Source organism: Poromitra crassiceps, assembly GCF_964638095.1.
Source record: "Poromitra crassiceps genome assembly, chromosome: 3".
Classification (NCBI taxonomy): Eukaryota; Metazoa; Chordata; class Actinopteri; order Beryciformes; family Melamphaidae; genus Poromitra; species Poromitra crassiceps.
In genome coordinates this window covers 59,454,264-59,479,811 of record NC_139625.1, presented here as the reverse complement: position 1 = coordinate 59,479,811, position 25,548 = coordinate 59,454,264, and positions in this window count along the sequence as shown.

Sequence of the window (25,548 nt, the reverse complement as noted above, 5' to 3'; positions counted from 1 at the left end):
AATGCATTCATGGACCACCAAGGCGCCTGCACACAACCAGTTGAAAACCATTGGTCGAGAGTAGACACATGGGATTTGACTGGTTCAACAGAGAGAGGTTGGGCTTTAGATCAACAACAGCAGAGAGAAGGGAGAGCAATCTTGCACTATGTGGATCCTAAAGCTGGGCACACACACACACTAAAAGACGTTCGGCTCCATTGAGCCGTTTTTTAGATCTGAGAGAAAATCCCTGTGTTTGAGCCAACTCGGTCATCAGCGAAGCTCATTATAAGTCTGAGCGGGAGAGAGTGGGTCTGACCCGGTCTTTGAGCCGTCTCAGACATCCAGACAGAGATTTCCACAAGTTTGATTTTGTCAGCACAAAATCTGCAGCGCTCTTGTCCTGTGAATTATGCAAGGACAGATTGTGAGCACAGTGAGCAGCAATAGCCGATGAGGGCTCATGGGGAAAGGAGGCAGAAGAAGTGGAAACTACAAAACAACACAACCTTTAGGATTTACCTCGTCAACAATTCTTTCCTCCAAATTCAGCGTCTAGCCCTCTTTTTTGGGGCCCTTTTCCGACACAAATGAGCACAAACACAATAAGCTGCTCCCCCGTCTCAAGGCCCGTTTCTGCACAGTCAGCTGAAAAATAAAGTCTCGCTGGACGTTTGTTTTGGCGAGCCCGCGGGACAACAACTACGGCTGGGCAATACAGGATGGACCAAACATCGCATCTCTTTATTTTTAGGCTGAATGGCAATACATGATATATATCTGTTTTTTTAACCAAGTGGGCTAAATGTTCAGTTGTAAGGCAAAGAAACATGTGTGATGTCACAAGCACTTGTGTTAAAACAAGATAGGCTGGGCGATATTAAGCTTGCTTGCAAGATGGATAACCTCGCGAGATCAAAAGAGAATATCTCTCGACGTAATCCATCTTGTCATGCACAGGCAGTTAAGATGATTAGTCGAACCATGCCGGCTCGACGAATCAGCGGCAGCCTTAGGCGGGCTCGTCTGGGCAAGTAGTGGGTACATGGTCTTTGTAGTTCTTTTCACTCGTCAACATGGCTGCCGCCGCGGAAGTGACAGGCAGTCTGAATGAAATTGAATGTAACGTTCCCAATTCTACGTATTAAATTCTGAAAAATGACCCTCAACATTTGGGAAGGCTAAGCCACACAACTAGTTCGTTATAATCTAACGTCATGCTTCAAAGGCGACTTTACGACGATGAGGACGATGAGGACTCAATCAATGAATACCACGGAGATCAGGCACCTTCCTCCGGTCGCAAACGTGACATCAGAGGCATGGCGATCTGATTGGTTGAAGTTAACACGCACCAGCGGTGATAGACAGATGGGTCATTCAATCACCTGCCAAGTAGCTTGGAAAAAGTGCCCGCCTCCGTCAGCGGGTCGGGTTACTGCATTCCCAGATCGACTGGTTTAGTGAAACGTAATGTGGAGCTAAACCGTCCATCTGGCAGCGTCAGGTTAGGGCGATATGGGCATTGGACAAAATCGCAATATTTTAGACCAAATACCTCAATATCGATATTGTGACAATATTGTAGGGATGACTGTTGGTGCTTTCACAAAATATTTACACAATCCGATTTTTCATAAATAGTCTAAGTGGGTAAAGGCAAATAATAGAAGAATCTGGTAAGTTCAGAAAATAACATCACTTTACTGTAATGCAGCCTTTAAAACCAGGAAAAGACAACACTTATGTCATATCACGATATTATGATATCCAAAATCTAAGACGATATATAGTCTCATATCACGATATCGATAATATTGCAATAATTGTCCAGCCCTACTCTCAACCAAATCCAAGTGAAGTTTCTATGAATCTGTTAACCCGTCTGTGCCAGATTGTTTAGTGCACTCTTCACTTTGCAAGAGGAGACACTAGAGGAATGAAGGTGGATTAGTGTGAGTGCCACAGATATGTTTGTTTGTTGACAGTTGTGTAGTTTGCGCTCAGCAGAAACCAACCCAAATGAACAGTTACATCATTCACAAAATCACAACATAGGTTGCAAATCTCTCACAGCACGGTTTCCTTTGAGGACGTTTTACCATTTTTTACCATTACGCTTGCATCTTAATACAGAAATCTGCAAGGAATAACTGACCCTGCAGAATGCAGCTCAGCTCCCTCTTTAAAGAAAAGAAAATAAAAGAAAAGAAAAGAAAAGAAAAGAAAAGAAAAGAAAAGGTATTTTCTAAGGTATGGAAGCCCACTGCAGTCAAACAAAATCACTACGAAAGCTGAGATTACATTACAAGATTATTCCCCCGATTTTAGCCAGGATTCACAGTGTCCAGACTTTCATGTGAGTTTGGTACGTTCAGTTGGGTTTACTTTAGTTTCTGGGACGAGTCGTGTACTGTGTGGTCCCTCATCTGAGTCGTTAAGTGTGTGACCTGCAGGTTTTCAGTGGTCATAAAGAAATCTGCAGGAACCAGTCGGTTAGTGTGTACTTCCAGGGTTTTCATAACCTGTTAGGATTTTGAAAGTCGAGTGTATTCAAGCCTTGACTCGGAGCTTGCTCCTGGCTGCAGCTGACACAATTTGCAGTGACAGTGCGCGGTGCTCCGTAAGCACTTAGCAAGGCAGGTCCTAGACATCCACCTTCTCCAGAAACAATGGAGGTTTGTCGGGAGAGACAGAGGGCGAGGTGGAGAGGTCTATTTTAATGTGCACTGATAGACAGGCTGACAGCGTTGTCTGCAGCACTGTCCTCGTGCCTTCCTCTGGCCCTGTTCTTCTCCCTATCTCCTCCGGCGAGCGTGATGGGTTTCGCGGCTGTGACACATGCGGAGTGTATCTGTCAAGGGACAAAAAGGCAATCGGTCCAGCCATCCGCCCCAATACGGAGGCACTTTGCGTCTGTTGTCACCGGTACAAGGAGGGTGGTGATCAGGCGGGCTGTGGTGCTCCTTTCGCACACACAGTGAACACATGACATGATACACCCGGCACTCACTTCTTTACCTCCATGTATTTCCTGGGTAGACTCGTGAGGCGAGAGAGGCTCACCCCAGACAGTGAGTGGGAACAGAAAAAGCATGACACCTAAAATAAACTGTTAGGAGTGTAAATTAGTGTTGTCACCATACCAGAACTTTGAATATTAAATTAAACTCATTTTTATATAAATAAAAATTAGTTTAATTTGGACAGTTTTGTAACAACTTTCATTTTGATGTCAGTCTTTGTAAATCGTATAAGTGAAATACAGGAGCTCCATATTTTCACCCTGGCACCAGTTTTGTCACCCAGTTTAGGTGGACTGGGATTCAGTCCAAGACGACTGTTTGACACAGTTGCCATATTTTCAGCTGCTGGACCCCGACTGTCCGACTGCAGTCACCTGCTGTCAAGAGCCACTATTCCAATCCACATGCCATCTGCATGTAGACGCTGCAATGAAATTTCAGTTGGCAACACGAAAGTATCTAATGTCTATAATGTCTATGTTACTGTAACTGTAAATCTGTAGATTTCCTGGGAAATGTCTACTTTCCCAGAGAAACTGTCAATCTGTAGCCCATATTTCGGGTTCACGGCGTCCCCCCCCCCCCCCCGCTTTTTAAGCCTAACCCAAACCATAACCATTACCCTTACCTTAAGTTGTTTTACTTGCCTAACCTTAACCAAGTTGTTTTACTTGCCTAACCTTGACCAAGTTGTTTTACTTGCCTAACCTTAACCAAGTTGCTTTACTTGCCTAACCTTAAACAAGTTTCTTTACTTGCCTAACCTTAACCAAGTTGTTTACTTGCCTAACCTTAACCAAGTTGTTTTACTTGCCTAACCTTAACCAAGTTGTTTACTTGCCTAACCTTAACCAAGTTGCTTTACTTGCCTAACCTTAACCAAGTTGCTTTACTTGCCTAACCTTAACCAAGTTGTTTTACTTGCCTAACCTTAACCAAGTTGTTTTACTTGCCTAACCTTAACCAAGTTGTTTTACTTGCCTAACCTTAACCAAGTTGTTTACTTGCCTAACCTTAACCAAGTTGCTTTACTTGCCTAACCTTAACAAATTTGTTTATTTGCCTAACCTTAACCAAGTTGTTTTACTTGCCTAACCTTAACCAAGTTGCTTTACTTGCCTAAACTTAAGTTATTTTAGTTGCCTAACCTTAAGCGAAATGTTTTACTTGCCTAACCTTAACCAAGTTATTTTACTTGCCTAACCTTAACCAAGTTGCTTTACTTGCCTAACCTTAACCAATTTGTTTTACTTGCCTAACCTTAACCAAGTTGTTTACTTGCCTAACCTTAACCAAGTTGCTTTACTTGCCTAACCTTAACCAAGTTGCTTTACTTGCCTAACCTTAACCAATTTGTTTATTTGCCTAACCTTAACCAAGTTGTTTTACTTGCCTAATCTTAACCAAGTTGCTTTACTTGCCTAAACTTAAGTTATTTTAGTTGCCTAACCTTAAGCGAAATGTTTTACTTGCCTAACCTTGACCAAGTTGTTTTACTTGCCGAACCTTAACCAAGTTGCTTTACTTGCCTAACCTTAACCAAGTTGCTTTACTTGCCTAACCTTAAGTTATTTTACTTGCCTAACCTTAAGCAAAATGTTTTACTTGCCTAACCTTAACCAAGTTGCTTTACTTGCCTAACCTTAACCAATTTGTTTATTTGCCTAACCTTAACCAAGTTGTTTTACTTGCCTAACCTTAACCAAGTTGCTTTACTTGCCTAAACTTAAAGGTCCCAATTCGTGCAGCTGTAACCTATTAAAAACGTGTGTCTCTGGTCCATAAAACATGATTCTGGATTAATCTGTCGAAAATATAGCAAACCCGTTTGTTGTGACGGAGTTCTCACTCCCTCTTCTGGTCGCTTTCCAAGAACAGCCTGTTTCTATAATATATTCAGAACTAACAGTTCCCATTGGCCGCTGAGGGAGAGCCCGCCCCAGGCTCCCAGCGGCCAATCAGATTAGCGTCTGTGGACCAGCACGCTAGGTTGCGAGTTATCGTTAACTAAACGGTACTACGCTAAAGAGGACATCTCAAAATGCCTAGACTTACCGAATGCACCTCTGCAGTTGCTGGATCACGTACAGTTGGCGTCGCTCCAGCTATATGTGTTAATTTTGTGGCTATAGACTAAATGGTGCAGGTAGCTTGTGTGAGAGAGACCCGCGCAGTATGCAGAAGGAAGCTAGTGACGTCCCGATTCCCCCAGATTCCCCTCTGGGCAAACGAAGCGTTTGGGGGTGTGGCTTGGAGGAGACTGCAGAGGGACGCTGGATAGGGACAAATCGAACTGTGGCAGTTCTGAGCGTGTGACCACTCATTACAGGGAGGGCTGACAGCAGTATATATGCATTTACAAGTAAAAACAGCTTTTGCACGGAATGGGACCTTTAAGTTATTTTAGTTGCCTAACCTTAAAGAGCATGGAGCAGGGTAATTCCTTTGCTAAATGTATACTTAACCTTGTCCCTATGTCCATTTGAAAAGTTAATGCATCATTAAAAAAAAAAAAAAAAAAGTTTGAAAAAAAATATGGAGAAAAACACCTTCCTTTTTCAGAAGGAAATAACAGACTTTTATTCTGTTAAGACAAAGTCTGCTACGTCACAGTGGGGAGTGGCTCCCGCGTGCGTGTGTCCCTCTCCCCTCCCACTGCATGGTCAAATCAGTCGCATATTCAGGACAGATAGTCAGGTCAGGTACTACGCTAGTCAAAGTCAATCAGTCAGCCAGTTAGTCGGTCGGTTAGTTGGTAGGTTAATCACTAGTTAGTTTTTAGTATATAGTTAGTCATTTAGTCAGTAGCTGCCTGTAGTAAGTCGTTGTCAGTGAGTTTTGGGTCGGGTGTCGCCAGGTTCCTGCATGCAGATAACAAGCTGTCAGCTCCACTCTGCTGCTGCTGCCTGTCTGCGTGACACTCTTTCTATCTCTCTCTCTCTCTCGCTCTCTCTCTCACTCGCTCTCTCTCTCTCACTCGGTGTGTGTGTGTGTGTGTGTGTGTGTGTGTGTACCTGCTGTCTGCGCGGTGACACGCTCTCTATCTCTCTTTTTCGTCTCTCTCACTCGCTCCGGGAGGGAGGGAGGGGAAAGAGCGAGTGGAGGGGCCCTCCGTCAGTCCCCCTCTCTCTCTCTCTCTCTCTCACTCGGTGTGTGTGTGTGTGTGTGTGTGTGTGTGTGTGTGTGTGTGTGTGTGTGTGTGTGTGTGTGTGTGTGTGTGTGTGTGTGTCTACGCTGTGTGACACGCTCTCTCTTCACTCGAGGGAGGGGGAGGCTGCGGCTCTTTCCTCCCCGCACAGCACAGCACAGCACAGCACCGCTGCTCTGCTCTGCTCTGCTCTGCTCTGCTCTGCTCTGCTCTGCTCTGCTCTGGGCTGTGTGCAGCCTGGGGTCTGCTCTGCTGTGCGGGAGAAAGAAGGAGGAGGAGAAACCGCCACCTCCACAGCCAGCCACCTCACACACCCCAACTGTGCCCGGCTCGCATGCCTCTCGGTCGGCTGGCCGGACAATATGCACCCCGCTGCAGCAGCAGCAGCTTCGGGAGGTTTTCTCACTGTGTTCGGGACTTCGGCTCTAACTCGGCCAGATGGCTGGACACATACGTCACTTTTGCGCGCGTGTGTGTGTGTGTGTGTGTGTGTGTGTGTGTGTGTGTGTGTGTGTGTGTGTGTGTGTGTGTGTGTGTGTGCGTGCGTGCGTGCGTGTGTGTGTATCGAATTACAGTCCGCACCTCGGCCCGCCTCCGCTCGCCTCGCTTGCTTTCTCAACTCTCTCCGCGGTCCGTTGTTTCATAGCTGGGCTGTTCCTGCTCTCTTTCACTGTCAAAATTAGGCTGAGGCCATCGTATTCATGTACATAAACATTTGCTACCTCCTCTTCCTCCTGAAAACCGGCGTTAGCATCCATAGTGTGTGACTGACAGCCCTGACCTAAGTGACGACAGACAGAGGGACAGACAGAGGGACAGACGGTCATGCCTGGCGACTCCCCACTGTGACGTCGGAGTTTTGGGATCCAAGATGTCAAAATAAAAGTTAAAAAAGTAAAACGACCCCAGAAGTCACTGTAGTGTATATGTAAGTGTCTTAATGTGAAAATCGAGTTCCTCCATAATTCACCTACACATTGACTGATTGGGGTCTCTAACCTGCCCCATGCTCTTTAAGCGAAATGTTTTACTTGCCTAACCTTAACTCATTCACCGCCAGTTTAGGACTGCCAATATTTAGCACAGGCCAAAGATTTTCATAATTGTTGGTCATCTTTCAAGACCCACAGTAAATTATCTATTAGCACCAGAGTGATTTGCAATACCTCAAAATGAAGATGTACGTCTCTGGGTTCACCAGGGGAAAAAAAGTGAGCTTTTAGCATGTTCTGTACTCTACTTATAGCCATTTATATACACCCTGTTTTCCCCCAAAAGTTCTCCCTGAGAAAATAAACAGGAGAAAAGGCAATTTTTGTAAAAGGGCACAATCTCAGGCAGAACTCACTCTCAATTCTTTTATTTTGAACTGTATTGACATCAGACATGTAAATATTATTCGTTAGGACACAAATGACAAAAAAAAATATATATATATATATATATATATATACACATGAAGTGCTTTTTTTTTACATTCAACAATACAGTTTACTCGGTGTGAGTGTGCAGACAGACAGACAGACAGACACACCGACAGACAGACAGACAGACAGACAGACAGACACACACACACACACACACACACACACACACACACACACACACACGATCCCCGATCCCCCTTTTAGATTTCTAACCCCACATAGGATAAGCAATAACCACGCCCTGTGGCGCTGGGATTGGCCAGGAGCAACACTGGAGGGCACGCAGCCCAGCGATTTCATGAACTGAATAGCTCTTGAGAAAGGGCAGCGGGCTGTGGCCGCTTCTGCCTTGTGCCTTGCTGTTGTGTGTTTATTTTGCACCCGTCCTCGTCCATGTCTCCCTGTCATATCCTCCCTGCTATCTGATCGTTCCCGTTTTCCCCTCGGCTATTCAACACGTCCTCACCGCCCTCGCAAACTGATCGATCATTTCCTCATTCCTCCGATGATCAAACACATCTCTTGATTACTTTCTCCCGGCTGGCACAGAGGAAGGCGACTCCAACTCGTGCAGCGCGCCGAGGCGCGTTTCAATGGCGTTTCTCCTGTCTGCACAAGGAAGCGTTACCCGTTTTCTGCTTTTCCTCTTGCTCAATTTCAAAACAACAGCTGCGGTATGTGTTTGTTCACGTGTTGTCTTAGATGCTAGGGACCTGATACCATGTGACAGGCTGGGGAAGTGTTTAAACTACGCCCTGCAGTAATAAAAACAAAAACACGTCAAACACGTCATTGGCGGGGAGGGCTATTTCTGATAACACGTCAAAGACGTCATTGGCGGTGAATGAGTTAACCAAGTTATTTTACTTGCCTAACCTTAACCAAGTTGTTTACTTGCCTAACCTTAACCAAGTTGTTTTACTTGCCTAACCTTAACCAAGTTGTTTACTTGCCTAACCTTAACCAAGTTGCTTTACTTGCCTAACCTTAACCAAGTTGCTTTACTTGCCTAACCTTAAGCAATTTGTTTATTTGCCTAACCTTAACCAAGTTGTTTTACTTGCCTAACCTTAACCAAGTTGCTTTACTTGCCTAAACTTAAGTTATTTTAGTTGCCTAAGCGAAATGTTTTACTTGCCTAACCTTAACCAAGTTGCCTTACTTGCCTAACCTTAACCAAGTTGTTTTACTTGCCTAACCTTAACCAAGTTGCTTTACTTGCCTAACCTTAAGTTATTTTACTTGCCTAACCTTAAGCGAAATGTTTTACTTGCCTAACCTTAACCAAGTTGTTTACTTGCCTAACCTTAACCAAGTTTCTTTAGTTGCCTAACCTTAACCAAGTTTCTTTACTTGCCTAACCTTAACCAAGTTGTTTACTTGCCTAACCTTAACCAAGTTGTTTTACTTGCCTAACCTTAACCAAGTTGCTTTACTTGCTTAACCTTAACCAAGTTATTTTACTTGCCTAACCTTAAGCAAAATGTTTTACTTGCCTAACCTTAACCCAGTTGTTTTACTTGCCTAACCTTAACCAAGTTGCTTTACTTGCCTAACCTTAAGTTATTTTACTTGCCTAACCTTAAGCGAAATGTTTTACTTGCCTAACCTTAACAAAGTTGTTTACTTGCCTAACCTTAACCAAGTTGCTTTACTTGCCTAACATTAACCAAGTTGTTTACTTGCCTAACCTTAACCAAGTTGTTTACTTGCCTAACCTTAACCAAGTTGTTTACTTGCCTAACCTTAACCGAGTTGTTTTACTTGCCTAACCTTAACCAAGTTGCTTTACTTGCCTAACCTTAAGTTATTTTACTTGCCTAACCTTAACCAAAATGTTTTACTTGCCTAACCTTAACCAAGTTGCTTTACTTGCCTAACCTTAAGTTGTTTTATTTGCCTAACCTTAACCAAGTTGCTTTACTTGCCTAACCTTAAGTTGTTTTATTTGCCTAACCTTAACCAAGTTGCTTTACTTGCCTAAGCTTAAGTTGTTTTACTTGTCTAACCTTAAACAAGTTGCTTTACTTGCCTAACCTTAACCAAGTTGCTTTACTTGCCTAACCTTAAGTTGTTTTATTTGCCTAACCTTAGCCAAGTTGCTTTACTTGCCTAACCTTAAGTTGTTTTATTTGCCTAACCTTAACCAAGTTGCTTTACTTGCCTAACCTTAAGTTGTTTTATTTGCCTAACCTTAGCCAAGTTGCTTTACTTGTCTAACCTTAAGTTGTTTTATTTGCCTAACCTTAACCAAGTTGCTTTACTTGCCTAAGCTTAAGTTGTTTTACTTGTCTAACCTTAAACAAGTTGCTTTACTTGCCTAACCTTAACCAAGTTGCTTTACTTGCCTAACCGTAACCAAAATGTTTTACTTGCGTAACCTTAACCGAGTTGTTTTACGTGCCTAACCTTAACCGAAATGTTTTACTTGCCTAACCTTAACCGAGTTGCTTTACTTGCCTAACCTTAAGTTGTTTTACTTGCCTAACCTTAACTGAAATGTTTTACTTGCCTAACCTTAACCGAAATGTTTTACTTGCCTAACCTTAACTGAGTTGTTTTACTTGTCTAACCTTAACCGAAATGTTTTACTTGCCTAACCTTAACCAAAATGGGTGGCTCGCAGTGCATGGGCTCGACTCACTCGACGCACGAGGCAGTGCTTGCTTTTTTCTCCACAATTCCTGGTCTGTTGAAATGTACAGAATTTTCTATAACATATACACTGAATTCAATCTTTTTGCAATGATATAGATTCACTGACACATGCAATTTGAATGGCAACACTAGTTTAATGTGGTCGGTGCATAGAATTGCAGGAAGATGGAATATAATTGCATGCACATTCTCCTCCAATATTCTTTATTATAAGAGGCTTTCCATGTGAAACCTGTAGATGATGATTTCTTCATTAAAATAATGAATGCTTCATAGGTCAGGAGAAATGAAACCCAACGCCCGGGCCTCTGGCCTCCCCTGTATCCCTGCTTGCATTGAAGAGAGATGGAGATTTGAGAGATGGAGAGAGCTAGTGAGAAAATGCCAGAGCAGATGCAAGGCTGCCCACCTCTTCAGAGCAGGTGCAAGGCTGCCCACCTCTTCTGCTCCAGGAGAACACGACACCTTTCTGACCTCAGTCTGAGACAGGCTGGAGGGAGGTTGCTGGGAGGGGGTGGCTGACTCACTCAGAACCCATCCATAATTTTTATTTGAACTATGTTTTTGCACAAGCTAGCCAAAGCTTGAAGTTGCATCTTTTTCATGTTGTTTATTTTATTGATTTATTTTTCTGCTCTCATTTCCAAGTTTTTGATGACTCACTGGTGATGGTAAGGGGTTTACTTTGGAAAGTGGCATGGGCAAATCAGTAGTGTCTCAAGGTTGTCCTTCAAACATTTAATTATTCTTAAAATGCTTTCTTGCTACGCCTATTTAGCGCACATAAACATAAATTACCACACACACACAGACACAAGGGGCCCTATCTTCCCAAAAGCGCTAATTTAGCATTTGCGCTCGTTTAACGCCGTGCGCAATGCAAATTGGGGGCGGACACAAGCGCATGCCTGTGATAATTGTACTGGGCATTGGCTGCCACAAGCCAAAGCAGGTGTTTCAGCGCTAAAATGTGGTGATTGATGGCATTATGCTATCATCAGCAGCGCGCAATTACTTTGCGCTAAGAGCTTTGAAAAGGACCTCTTACGCGCAAATACCTCTCTGCGCTGGGTTGTGCACCATTATTCTCCGTGCAGCGCAGTGCAAGTAAAACCCCTTTTGGATATGTCATTACGCACAGCCTTGCCATGCCAGGATATCAAATTATGCTGCTAAAATTGGGTATTACCAGATAATTCAGTGAGGCAATAAACTATAACTCACTGAGAAACTTTTATTACATCGCAAAGAGGGAAATTAATTGAGAAAACTTGTTGGACAATGGACATTTACCGTCATAACCCGGAGGGTCGTTGGCACCACAGACGATCTGTCAATAAGCTCTCTCTGTCCTCGCATGAGTGAGTACACTCTATTACGCATGGAGAGAATTACAGCATATTGCATGCCTCGCGCAAACAGCCATTGCGAGACGGGAATCTGAGTTTTGATTGACGTGAATAATTCTGGTAGTTAAGACCGTCCAAATTCCGTTTGCGCAGGCATTTTGGGGCGCAGATGATTTTGGCACGGCTCTAATTTGCGCTTGCGACACGTGGCGTGAAAGTTTGCGCACCCCACCGAGAATTGCATCCCCAACATATTTCGGGGCTGTTTTAACTTAGAAATCAGGGAGGTCATGTCTACCAGACAATTATATAACTTTTAAACAGTTGAATGAATGAATGAATGAATGAATGAATGAATGAATGAATGAATGAATGAATGAGATTTTTATTTTTGAACATGAGATCAAAATCAAACATTTTCCACATGGTTTCACATGTTATACCAAGAAAATAAATTACATGTATGTTCAAAAAAGGAGAAGGAAGAAGCTAATGCTTGTGGTTTCCTACCCCTTTTATACATCTTAATTTTTTTGACACGGTTAGTTTGTTTATCAAAAGTACAGTCATTTCTCCAAATAATAAACTTAGTTTATCGGAAGAAGTAATTCTGGAAAATAAGAAACAAAATATTCTAGAAATAAGTACAAGAAAATACTGAAATATATGTCTGGATATATGAGACAGACAAGCAAAAAAGATTCAGTAAGACCCCTTATATTTTATAGTTCTCTAGGGTAAACATTTTAAACTGCTTTTTGAATTGAGCGATGTGTAAACTTTCTTTGATCACTTCAGGTAAGTTGTTCCACAACCTCACCCCGTTGACAGATATGCACATGCTTTTGAGTGTGGTGCGCACCTTGGATTGCAAGAGATTCCCTCTCCTTCTTAAATTATAACCACTTTCTCTTTCTTTGAGTTACAAAGACTTACAGTTACATTTCTGTATAAATCATTACAAGTGTGCTCCGGTGAGGTGGGGATGCTTTTTTTTGCTGCTGGGCGGGGGAGCAAAACTCGGCAGAACACCTGGCGGACGGCGCAAGGCGGACTGCTATCTTCCCTGCCTTAAGGCACACGCAAACAGGTGCGCAAGGGGGATAGGCGCTATTAGGGGATAGCGCCTGTTGGAAGATAGGGCCCCAGATGTTCAATATGAACTATCAATGACATGAAATACTCATTGATTAGGTTGATTTAATTCTGTACGTCCCCTCTCTGTGACCATCTAACGTGTCTCAGCTGTGGGGCACTGGGTACTGCTCCAGCCTTCATCTGAAATTTACATAGATTTATTTGAGTGACTACAAACAACCATGCTTACATGAAAAGAAACCCCACAGCACTTCCTTTTTCTCAGCATTCGGTAAACTGCAGAAATATTCACTCGACATCGTTACTTTTGTTTTCGCCGCTCAGCTGTATAGACGGTTTTCACGGAATGGTCAGTCCTGCACTTGAATGTTTTTTTTTCTTTTATGTCCATAGCAAACACTGCAACAGGAAGTGAGCGGGGGTTCAATTTAGAATGTTTTTGTTGTCAAGTTAAAACCGTCTATACATCATTAGCCATCTACAATTATGCTCTAATGTACAACGATTATTGTTACTAATTCATTTTACACATCAACCACAACTAGGGATGTAACGATATACACTGCATATCAAGAAACTATGGTTATTGTACAGTAGCTTTCCTTATAATACCGTGCCCACGATATATTGTGTAATACTGTATGCACGACAATTAAGGCCCCTTGTGTAAACGTTCTCATGTTAGTTTCAGTTTCAGTTCCAGTTCAATAAAGCAATATTTTTCTTCAAAGCAAATTACTTACAAAAAAATTATCACATTCTAACTACATTTGCTGTCGTATAATACAAAATCACATAACTGGAAAGGATCATGATCAAATTGATCAGGATGTTAACAAATTGTATTTTATCTGACATAAAGTGCAGGTGTATTACCTTTAATTCCCTGTTCTTTTGTAGGCAAAAATGTTGGTAGCTGCAGTAATTAATTACACATAAATTGACAAAGAAAAACAAAGGAACTAGTGAAAACACTATGCAAAGTTGTGTTTACCTGAACTTAAGGCAGATGTGTACACAATCAAATACCACAATTTGTACAAATACCATAATATCGATATTACAACAATATTGTAGGGATGACTGTTGGTGCTTTCACAACATATTTATACAATGAGATTTTCGATAAATAATCATCAGTAGCTAATGTGGATGTCTGAGTGGCAAAGAATAAAGAATAAAGGCAAAGAATAGAACAGCTAGAACAGCCTGGTAAGTTCAGAAAATGACATCACTTTACTGTAATGCAGCCTTTAAAATCAGGAAAAGACAACACTTATGCCAGATCACCATATCCAAAATCGAAGACGATACTAGTCTCATATCACGATATCAATACTATATTGATATAGGGCTATTGCCCAGCCAGCTGAATTACCACCAAGCTACTGTACTGAGAAGTACTTACTGTAGACTCAAGTTCAATGACATGCACACTGGAACTGACAGGGATTAAGACAACACATGAGAGCTGAGAGAAGACAGTGGTGAAGAGGGCTTTGAGAGAGAAACAGTAGAGAGAGAAAAACGACACGGAGCTCTCTTATCCCATGTTAAGCCCTCGGCAGGTATCACAGTTGTGGCCCTGGTGTGCCTCGGTTGCCAGATAAACGCCCCTCACCCCCCTCTCTTTCTGGGATGCGTATCGCTGCCTGACGGTGCAGCTGGGCTGTAGATAGCGATAGGCAGGCACCACATCAGTTCACATCACATCACGTCACATCGGATAGATCTTCGACGCATCCAGAGAGCCTCTCCCAGGAGCACCGGGGGAGAGGAAGGGGGTATCAAAGGCTCAGCCGAGGGAGGGGCGATGGGAGAGGCGAAGCAAACACTCTCCCACTGAAGGCTGAGGGGAGGAGGAGGAAGGAGGGGAGGGGAGAGGAGGGGAGTTTGTTTTCTGCCTGTTCACAGTGCCAACTTTAACTCTCTATCTCCCTTTCCCTCAATTCAATTCAAGGTGCTTTATGGCATGACAGTTTACAAATAAACAATATTGCCAAAGCCTGTAGCAAGAGATTAATCATCAATTAAATTATTAAATAACAGGAAAATAATTCCATCCTCTCCCATGTATTGTGTAGACTAGCACATGCTTCCTCCGATGCATGTGCAGTCGCCAGGCGCTTGTTTTCATCTGACAATGAGGGGTTTCACCGGCAGGATGTAACACGTGGGAGGATCATGTTATTCCCCCCAGTTCCCCTCCCCCTGACGCCTTATCATATCATGAGTTACTCTGCGATTCCCACCCCTAGTGTAAATCTCTCTCTCTCTCTCTCCATATATTGTTGTCTCTTCTTCTCCATCTCCCTCTCTCTTTTGAAGCCACCTTTTCCCCTCTTTACACTGAGGGCCTCCAGCTCTCAGCAGGATATGGAGCATCTCCTGCAAACTTCTTGTTTTTGTTTATGCCGGCGCCGCCTTTGTTCACCTGTCACAGGGGCATTTGTAGTGTGCGACTGTGTTAGTGAGTGTGTGTGTGTGTGTGTGTGTGTTTGTGTGTGTGTGTGTGTGTGTGTGTGTGTGTGTGTGTGTGTGTGTGTCTGTAGCACATGCGCAACAAGTAAACAAATACTTTTACTTCTTAAAACTATGAAACAACACAAATGGAATTATGCAGTGACCAGGAAAGTGTTAAACAAATCCAAACTAACTTATACTTTTGGTTTATACTAGCCGCCCGAAACTAGGTTTATACTAGCCGCCCGAAACTAACTTATCCTTTAGGTTTATACTCGCCGCCCGAAACTAACTTATACTTTAGGTTTATACTAGCCGCCCGAAACTAACTTATCCTTTAGGTTTATACTAGCCGCCCAAAACTAACTTATACTTTAGGTTTATACTAGCCGCCCGAAACTTATACTTTAGGTTTATACTAGCCGCCCGAAACTAACTTATACTTTAGGTTTATACTAGTCGCCCGAAACTAACTCATACTTTAGGTTTATACTAGCCTAGCCTTTGTCTAAAGACCCAATTATACTTTACGTTAAAGACGGAGACGGACAGAGCCTTCTGTGTCCATACTCTGCGTTGATTTCGTGCATATTTCTGTCCGTCCTCTGATAGCTTACGGATACGCATGAAACAGAGCAGAACCACACACTCACACATTTTACTCTCTACTGCCCACTAGTGGATGGATTGCTTAACATGATACCAACGTGAGAGATGCATGGAAGTATGTGGGCAGTACGTGACGATTGCACTGTTTGAAACAGACACATTAATTTTCTTATGAGATGACTATAATTGGGCCTTAAGAAACACATTTCAAGCATTTAAGGAGCCTTTAGATCTAGTGACTTGTGTTAAGTCAATATGTCATAGTAGGCCTACATCAGGTATGTCCAAACTGTTGACTGCTAGTGTACAGTATGCATGTGTACTGTATGTGTTTGTCTATACTGTATGTGGGTGTGTGAAGTGCTTTGCATACAGGGAGGCTCTCCAAGTGCCCTAGGCAGGACAAGCCATGCCAAGTTGGGCAGGGGGCATCCACTGGGCTCTGTGTGTGTGTGTGTGTGTGTGTGTGTGTGTGTGTGTGTGTGTGTGTGTGTGTGTGTGTGTGTGTGTGTGTGTGTGTGTGTGTGTGTGTGTGTGTGTGTGTGTGTGTGTGTGTGTGTGTGTGTGTGTGTGTGTGTCAGCACTGAGGCCTGGCACTACGTAGTTAGTGCCAGCAAGAGGGGCAGGTGTACTGGGGCAGTGTCCATCTGGCCATAGTGGGCAGGACAGGTGCTACCTGTCAGCAGTTAGAGAGAGAGAGAGAGAGAGAGAGAGAGAGAGAGAGAGAGAGAGAGAGAGAGAGAGAGAGAGAGAGAGAGAGAGAGAGAGAGAGAGAGAGAGAGAGAGAGAGAGAGAGAGAGAGAGAGGGTGTAGAGACTCGGAATTGTGATGCATAATTGAGTGAGAAGAATCAGGCTTAACTCCGCTGAGGACAAAATATCAAGATATGTAGTCTTTCATATGTGCTTGTATTTATTATAGTCTCTCTCACTTACCAAAGCTCTCTCTCTCTCTCACAAACACCAGCACACAAGTGCATGTAAATAAGCACAAGCTGCACACACACACACACACACACACACACACATACACGCGCATAATTCACCTCATTACAGAGTGTCGCTGCCGGGCGGACGCCAAACACACACACACACACACACACACACACACACACACACACACACACACACACACACACACACACACACATGGCTTTAGTGGGTACCCAAAAATCACAGCGAAAGATGTTATATAACTGGTTATCAATGCTGTTATTACTATTATGGGAATGCTTTTTCTTCCTTCCTTGTGAAAAATAGCTTCTTTTGGAGATACAAGGTTTCTGCCGGACAGCGACGATAGACACTATCAACCAAGCAGATTTCCTCCATTCTCCCCACAGATAAGGGGAAAAGGCAGAAGGTGAGAGTCGTTAGCCAAAGCTACCTGGCGTGGAAGACGCCGAGCTCGGCAAAACTGGACACTAAATTGCCAATCAGCAGAAATGCCTCTCTCACACACCCACACCTGTACGCTGACTTCCGTGACCTTTGCCCCCTCCGCCTGTCGATTTGTGCCGTAGCCCTCCATTAGGGAGGCGCTGACGTGGCAACTCCTGGCCAGAAAACAATGTTGCTACTCATCATCGCTGCAAACAGATTTCATGCTAGACCATTCTTAACCTGGGCGAGCCGGTTTGCGAGTTCTTTTCTCACTCCATTACGTCGCAAATGGAAAACAACAGCGCTGTACCAGGACTGCTTTACAATGCAGCGTCGCTACAAGCGAGTTGGCAGCGCTCATGCATTGTTTTGACTGCTTGTCTTTCCGGGCTATTTCCAGAAGTACTTTAAACTGCGCTCCAGTCAACGCCAATGGTGCCATGAATACATTTGGAGGGGCCTCCGTGCCTGCCAGATGCTTGGCAAGGCATCGCCAGCCAACTCGCGGTGGCGGTTGCTCACACTCCATCTATCTTGCAGGAGGGGGTGAAACAGGCGCGGCGCTATCAGCATGTATCATTTCTGCTTCGCATCCATCCATCAGCGAGGCGGGCCGTTCGCTAAACGCCCGCGCCCCGTGAGAGCTAGCGCGCGGCACTTCCCCTTCCACTTGTGTTAGCGGCCGGCGGGCGGTGGCGGAGCGGCAATTTGTCGTCTGATTGTTTCCCATTTCCCCTCCCCGGGCTCGGCCGCCCACAGAGCACATGGAGAGAGAGGTGGGCGCGGGGGGGAAAGGAGCACACACGCTAACGCAGACAGAGTAGCCCTCACACACACACACACACACACACACACACACACACACACACACACACAAGTCGACACAGCTGACGCCATGTGCCATGAGGCTATTTTTCATTGTTATTATGACTGGGCACAGAGAGCCGCGTGCTAACACCAGTGACCTCCACAGCAGGTCGCCATTACGGAGGGAATAAGCGTGTGTGTGTGTGTGTGTGTGTGTGTGTGTGTGTGTGTGTGTGTGTGCACGGTCTTGTACAGCTATCTTAGTGACAACCCATTTTAATTTTCTACTTAGGAGTAGGACATTTTAGGAAAGTGAGGACATTTTTTCCTCTACCTTCAAAGGGCTGTTTGAAGGTTAAAACCTGCGTTTAGGTTCAGTTAGAATTGGGTTTAGGTTCAGTTAGGTTAAGGTTATTAGGGTTAGGGTTACGTATTTAGTTGTGATGGTCAAGGTTAGGGTTAGGGGCTAAGGAATGCATTATGTCAATGAATGTCCTAAGGTAGCTGTATAAACAGCTGTGTGTGTGTGTGTGTGTGTGTGTGTGTGTGTGTGTGTGTGTGTGTGTGTGTGTGTGTGTGTGTGTGTGTGTGTGTGTGCATACAGTACGTGCGTGCATGTGTGTCCATGCTCTTTCTACTCACAGTTGTTACCATCACAGTCACCATTACCTTGTCCATGCCTGCCCCTCCAAGAATCTTACACACACACACACACACACACACGCGCGCATGCACGCGCGCATGCACGCACGCTCACACACACACATACACACACACACACACACACACACACACACACACACACACACACACACACACACACACACACACACACACACACACACACACACACACACACACATGCACGCACACAGCGTGTTGTTTCGTAGGACAGGGCGACCCAGAGGTGTGGAGGTATTGGCAAGCAGGGTGAATAACAGGAATTGCGGGGAGCACAAAGTCCAAAAAGGGTCGGGGGCCTCACTATTCTATTTGTGAAATGCGTCACGCCAAGACTGAGCGCTATGCACTGTCACACTATAGATAGCACGCGGCCGAGAGCTGCTCCACGCCGTTTCCCGTATCCTGCTCCCCCGTCATGGAAGCCAGGGGCCCTGTGGTGAAAACTCAATCTTCAGTGTGATCCGGGAGCCATTTCAATTATATATGAAGGATTTGGCTCCAAAATTAGATGTTTCAAACTAATATATTTTTTAAGGATCACAGGTAAGTTTCTTGGGATCTTTTGTCTCACAAAATACTAACTCTTTTACAGACTAGTTCCTCTATATTTTAACAATACTCAATTATGAATTCAATGAGTTGAATAATTCAGGTTCAGGTAATGACACCCCCCCTTCAATTTTTTTGTGCAGAATTTCCGTATACTAAAAAAATAAAAGGATTCCAAGATAATGCTCTATTTGTGCGACTGATAGCTAGACTATTTGCAGGCTTTCTACAAGACTAATCCACTTAGTAATTCATAATAGGAGCGGTCATTCCTTATCAGAGGATTAAGTTGAAGCACCTGCAGTAGCAGCTAATCAGCGAGACACGGTCAAGGCAGTGGACAGAGACGTGTGTTAACAATGTGGACTAAATATATAAGCCGCGCGTGACCCGCATCTCTACAATAACAGCAGTGGGACGAATTGTTAACGTGTTTCCTAAATTAAATGATAGCCTTTTTTTTTTTACTTTTTGGTCCAGGCGTGGGTTTTGTTGTCCTCATAAACACAAACATGTGTTGCCAGGGGGTTTAAAATGTCAGCATAATGGGAGGATGTCCGTGTGTCTGTGTGCATGTCCACAGGCACAGCAGCCTGCCTGCCCAGCAGTCCTCTTTCATCCCGACAGCCAAATAAAGTTAAAGGCAGAGAGACAGTGAGGGAGGCACGCAGCCAGAGGTCACACCGCTCTGGATGATAATCTGTCTCCCTGTTTTTCTCTTTCCCCCCCCAGCAAACCACCTTACATGGAGACAAGCCATGCCATGTTATTTATATCAGAGCTGCCCGCTGACAGTGTGAGAAAAAGACTGGTGGTTTGAGTGGATTAGTGATATTTGAGAACAGATTGAAAGTCCCTCCAGACACGCTCCTGTGGGTTTGACCATAGGAGAACATAGACCGACAAAGTTACAGACCCCTATTGCATTACTGGTAATGTTATTAGCATTAGCTCAGCATACTGGAGTAGATCCTGAAGTCCCCCTCTGTACTGAATCGAGCATTTACAGTATTTTGAATCGGGAATCGTTACCCCAGGAATCAAAATCGAGAAATTGTGAGATACCCAAAGATTGACACCCCTAAATGTTATTACTGTGAAGAGCTCATATCCTATAAGGTATCAGGTGTAAAAAAAAAAGAAAAAGAAAAAAAAGACTGAGAGAAACCAGTCGCTTTCTTCCTAACTATTTTGTAATCATATTTTATGGAGTGAATTTAAGGCGATACACAAGCAATTAGTGGAAACCAACTCAAACATCCTTAATAACAGGCAAACAAGCTGACGGGTGTATTCCACTGAGTCCACTAAGCAGCATTATGCAATGCACTACAGACTATAACTGCTCCAAGATAAAGTAAAAGAACAAATGAAATGTACTTATTGAACTCTAGGGAAGATTGCAAGGGAGAAAAAGCTGCTGAAGTTGTTAATAGCTGTCCTTACGGTCTGCAGTAGTAGTGTGATAAATTGAATACCTCACTCTTGTTTACGCATTCTCATTTACCGTGATCTATGTAGTCATTGAAGCTTAATCACAGTCACAGACACAGGTTGTAAAGAGAACATCAGATAAAAAAGGGCCTAATGGTGTTCATGTTTTTTAAAGATGGCCTGCAGACATGTTTTAAGATGTATATAAAATACTAATAATGTGTGTCTGATACTGTATGGTTTCTCCACAAAAAAGTAACAATGTCTTCCTCTTCTTCTCCGTCATTAAAATGCCAGATTCTGTAAATGTGCAAATATTGTTGATTTCTACATTTTAACGGCTAAATAATGGATAGGGATTGGCTCCAACTATTTGTGATGTCACAAATCCTGCTTGTAGGCCCACCCCTTAAGATTTTCAATGAGCACAGAGAAACGTTCCACTTTCGAGGGGGGAGGGTGACGATTGTGGATACAATACAGCCTTATAGTGTCAAGAAATGAAACAAAACAAAAACACATTTTTGAGTGGAGGGGTTCTTTAAATGTTCATCCCATATGACTTAAAATGCTGGACGTTGCTCCACCCTCTCTGCCGATCTGGAGAGAGTTGTAGACTAGCACATGCTTCCTCTGATACATGTGCAACCGGCATACGCTTCTTTTCACCTGACAGCGAGCGGTTTCACCGGAAGGATGTACTGTAACGCATGGCAGGATCACACTATCCCCCCAGGAGGGTGAGCTGTTCTTTTCAGTGGGACAAAGATTTGAGTTGCTTTAATGGCCAAAACACAAATCACTATCTCATCTAAGACAAACACAGACTGAAACTCTAAACAAAGAAGGGTGCCAAAGGATAGGCTTAAATCAATTTAGCATACAAGAAGATAATAATTTCTAAGTACAGTACAGACCGTACTTCAGTTCCTAAAAACCGGGTCATTGAAAAGCCACTTGCAGCCTCACCTCCTCGCTCTCAGCTCTACTCCTCTCTCTCTCGCCCCCTGATGTAACTGCAAGTGAGCAAATAAAAATCTCAGACAACTATTAATAATTTATTCGCCACATATCGACTCCTGGTCCATTGTGTTGCTCCGCAGCTCATTAGAACCTGGCTGGCTTGGCACAGTAATTGGTCAATAGGGGTAATAGATGACCACCACGAGTCCCTGAAATCCTCGTTCACCAGAGAAGGAGAACAGCTACCTCTGCGCTTTACTTTACCTCATTCTACCTCATTATCCCAGATAACTTTGGGGAATTTCCCCGCAGCATCAAATCCCTTCAGGAACGTCGGGGGAACGTTGCATTTTATTGAGTCGAGCAGGAATTGGCATGGCGAGGGGGGGGGGGGGACGCATGTGCACAAGCGTAAACTCCAGCTACGTCCTCCATATTTCATGATGTAATTGCAATGCCTTGTAGGAGGGATGTGGGTATTGATATTTCTAGTGCGGCGTCATTGGCACCAGTCTGGCAGTCTTTTTGGAGGGGAACCACTCCACTGGGTAATTCTCCAGTCCCTAATTCCAAGTCTCATCCCCTTGCATTATACCGACCTGGGGTCCGTTCAGGGTCGATGATATTGTTAAAGTTGTTTAAAAAAAGTGTGCGGCTCGACACCGTGGGAACAGAAATCGATGTGGAGAACCTTGAAAAGCGCCACGTTTCCTCGAACACATCTGAGCCCAATAGAAATAACAAGCAACTACAAATAGAGCGAGAAATGAGGGGAAACCATGGAGGTATAACAGAAACTGGAGACGCTGTGGAGAGATGGCGGCCCATTCATTCCAATGAAAGTTGCTCACCCAGCGCGTGTGCTGGAAAAGTTTCCACTCCTACTTTCTGGTGGAGCCATTCTGCGCATTAGTGTTTTTCTTGGTCCCGCCTATCCCACATGAACAGTTATATAGTGGCAGAGCCATAGAGAGCGAGCTCCAGAAAACGGCTCTTGGTGGCTTCTGAATTAAAATGGACTAAAAATTTGGACTCATAAATTTGACAATTTTTCAGGGTGACACCTTGAATTTTTTTTTTACCGCTGCTTCTTTCCTCATCTATGGGAAAATGGCTGTTTGGGCCCCATGGCATCATGTCACTTGCAATACCGAGCCCAACTCCCTCACTTTCAAGGACCCAACACGGATCAGGGGTACTTCCTGTTACAACAGTGACCATTTTTATAATGAGAACTAGCAGCGTTACAGAAGCTCACAGACAACAATTAACAAGAGAGAAGGCTCCAATGTGTGAACACTTCTCACCTGTGCTGTGTTAAACCTATTTACTAACAGTAAGTAAAACAAGAAAATGTATTTGTATTCTTGCACAAAATACTTCAGGCAGTTTCAATGACCCGTCTATTTATGTCTATTTTCAAAAAAATGTCAAGGCATTGATTGCCCCCCCCCCCCCCCCTCAAATTTGCATGGGAACCCTGCCAAAGACAAGGGGGGCCGGGGGGACCAACCGTAAACACAGACAGACACACACACACCCCAACACACACACCCACACACACACGCGTGCGTGCGCGCGCACATGCACACACACACCACTACAGACCAGGAGATGTCAGACAAGTACTCACTGTTCTGTCCGATCTATAAATTTGTCCTGCTGATCTCTGAGCGCTCCCGTCTCGAGCGTCATCCATCATATCTCCCCCTCTATCTCTCCCCCCTTCCCCAAACACCCCTCACCTCTATCTCTCCCCCTCCCCAAAACACCCCTCACCTCTATCTCTCCCCCCTTCCCCAAACGCCCCTCACCTCTATCTCTCCCCCTCCCCAAAACACCCCTCACCTCTATCTCTCCCCCCTTCCCCAAACACCCCTCACCTCTATCTCTCCCCCTCCCCCAAACACCCCTCACCTCTATCTCTCCCCCTCCCCCAAACGCCCCTCACCTCTATCTCTCCCCCAAACGCCCCTCACCTCTATCTCTCCCCCCTCCTCCAAACACCCCTCACCTCTATCTCTCCCCCTCCCCCAAACGCCCCTCCCTCTATCTCTCCCCTCACCCAAATGCCCCTCACTTCTATCTCTCCCCCTCCCCCAAACGCCCCTCCCTCTATCTCTCCCCCTCACCCAAATGCCCCTCACCTCTATCTCTCCCCCTCCCCCAAATGCCCCTGACCTCTATCTCTCCCCCTCCCCCAAATGCCGCTCACCTCTATATCTCCCCCTCCCCCAAATGCCCCTCACCTCTATCTCTCCCCCAAACACCACTCACCTCTATCTCTCCCCCTCCCCCAAACACCCCTCACCTCTATCTCTCCCCCTCCCCCAAACACCCCTCACCTCTATCTCTCCCCCTCCCCCAAACGCCCCTCACCTCTATCTCTCCCCCAAACGCCCCTCACCTCTATCTCTCCCCCCTCCTCCAAACACCCCTCACCTCTATCTCTCCCCCTCCCCCAAACGCCCCTCCCTCTATCTCTCCCCTCACCCAAATGCCCCTCACTTCTATCTCTCCCCCTCACCCAAACACCCCTCACCTCTATCTCTCCCCCTCCCCCAAACGCCCCTCACCTCTATCTCTCCCCCAAACACCACTCACCTCTATCTCTCCCCCTCCCCCAAACACCCCTCACCTCTATCTCTCCCCCTCCCCCAAACGCCCCTCACCTCTATCTCTCCCCCTCCCCCAAACACCCCTCTTGTCCTCCAAGAACCCCTGGGAGTCCCGACTGTGTGTGTGTGTGTGTGTGTGTGTGTGTGTGTGCGTGCGTGCGTGTGTGCGTGTGTGTGTGTGTGTGTGTGTGTGTGTGTGTGTGTAATGTCAAGCGTGTACTGGTGAGAGTGTGATCGATGATTTGTGACGGATCGGACCTCTGACCTGGTCGGTGGCCTGACTGCTGTTACCGGCAGAACCTTGTACCCATAATATACACACCCCCTGAGAAACACACACACACACACACACACACACACACACGCACACACACACATACACTGCACCCCTCAATGACTCACGGCCCAAACTCAATTAACTCCAGCCTGCATTTGTCTCCTATCAGACCGGCTTGTCGGGGCATAAATCGCCCTCGCTGCATACATGCACAAATAGACACCAATATGCATGCACACACACACACACACACACACACACACACACACACACACACACACACACACACACACACACACACACACACACACTCACACACACACACACACACACACACACACACACACACACACACACACACACACACACACACTAATGCCCCAGGTCAGTAGTCCGTGCCCGGCTGGGGGCTGCCACGGGGCTTTTGTGGGGAAGAAGGGCCCGAGGTGGACAAAGACCGAGCCAAAGCAGGGGAGGGCTAGCGGCCATCCGTCTTCTTAATGGCCCTGCCACATTTCATAATAGATTTTAATTCAGCGACGTGCCACGCAAGGGGAAAAACGAGCCCTTTATGACCCAGCGACGGCCCGGACAGCGGGGATGTGTTGGGGGTCCAACGCGGTGGGCGGCTCAGGCTGGAGACAGGAGAGACCCCTGCTCACATGAGCCATGTGCCCCCCCCCACCTTCCCCGCCCCACCCCACCCCCAGACAGCAACAGGCAGCCAGTTTGGGCTTTTTACTTTTAGTCCACTGAGCCGAAAGGGTTTCTTCAAATGTCAAAATCTGTTGTTTTCCATCCCACTCGCATCTTTTCAAGATAATGGTGATGGGCGAGGGAGGTGAGAGCACATCATCACAACAAAGACCATAGAGGGAGGTGAGAGTACATCACATAGACTGTAACATCATCACAACAAAGATCATAGAGGGAGGTGAGAGTACATCACATAGACTGTAACATCATCACAACAAAGATCATAGAGGGAGGTGAGAGTACACCACATAGACTGTAACATCATCACAACAAAGATCATAGAGGGAGGTGAGAGTACATCACATAGACTGTAACATC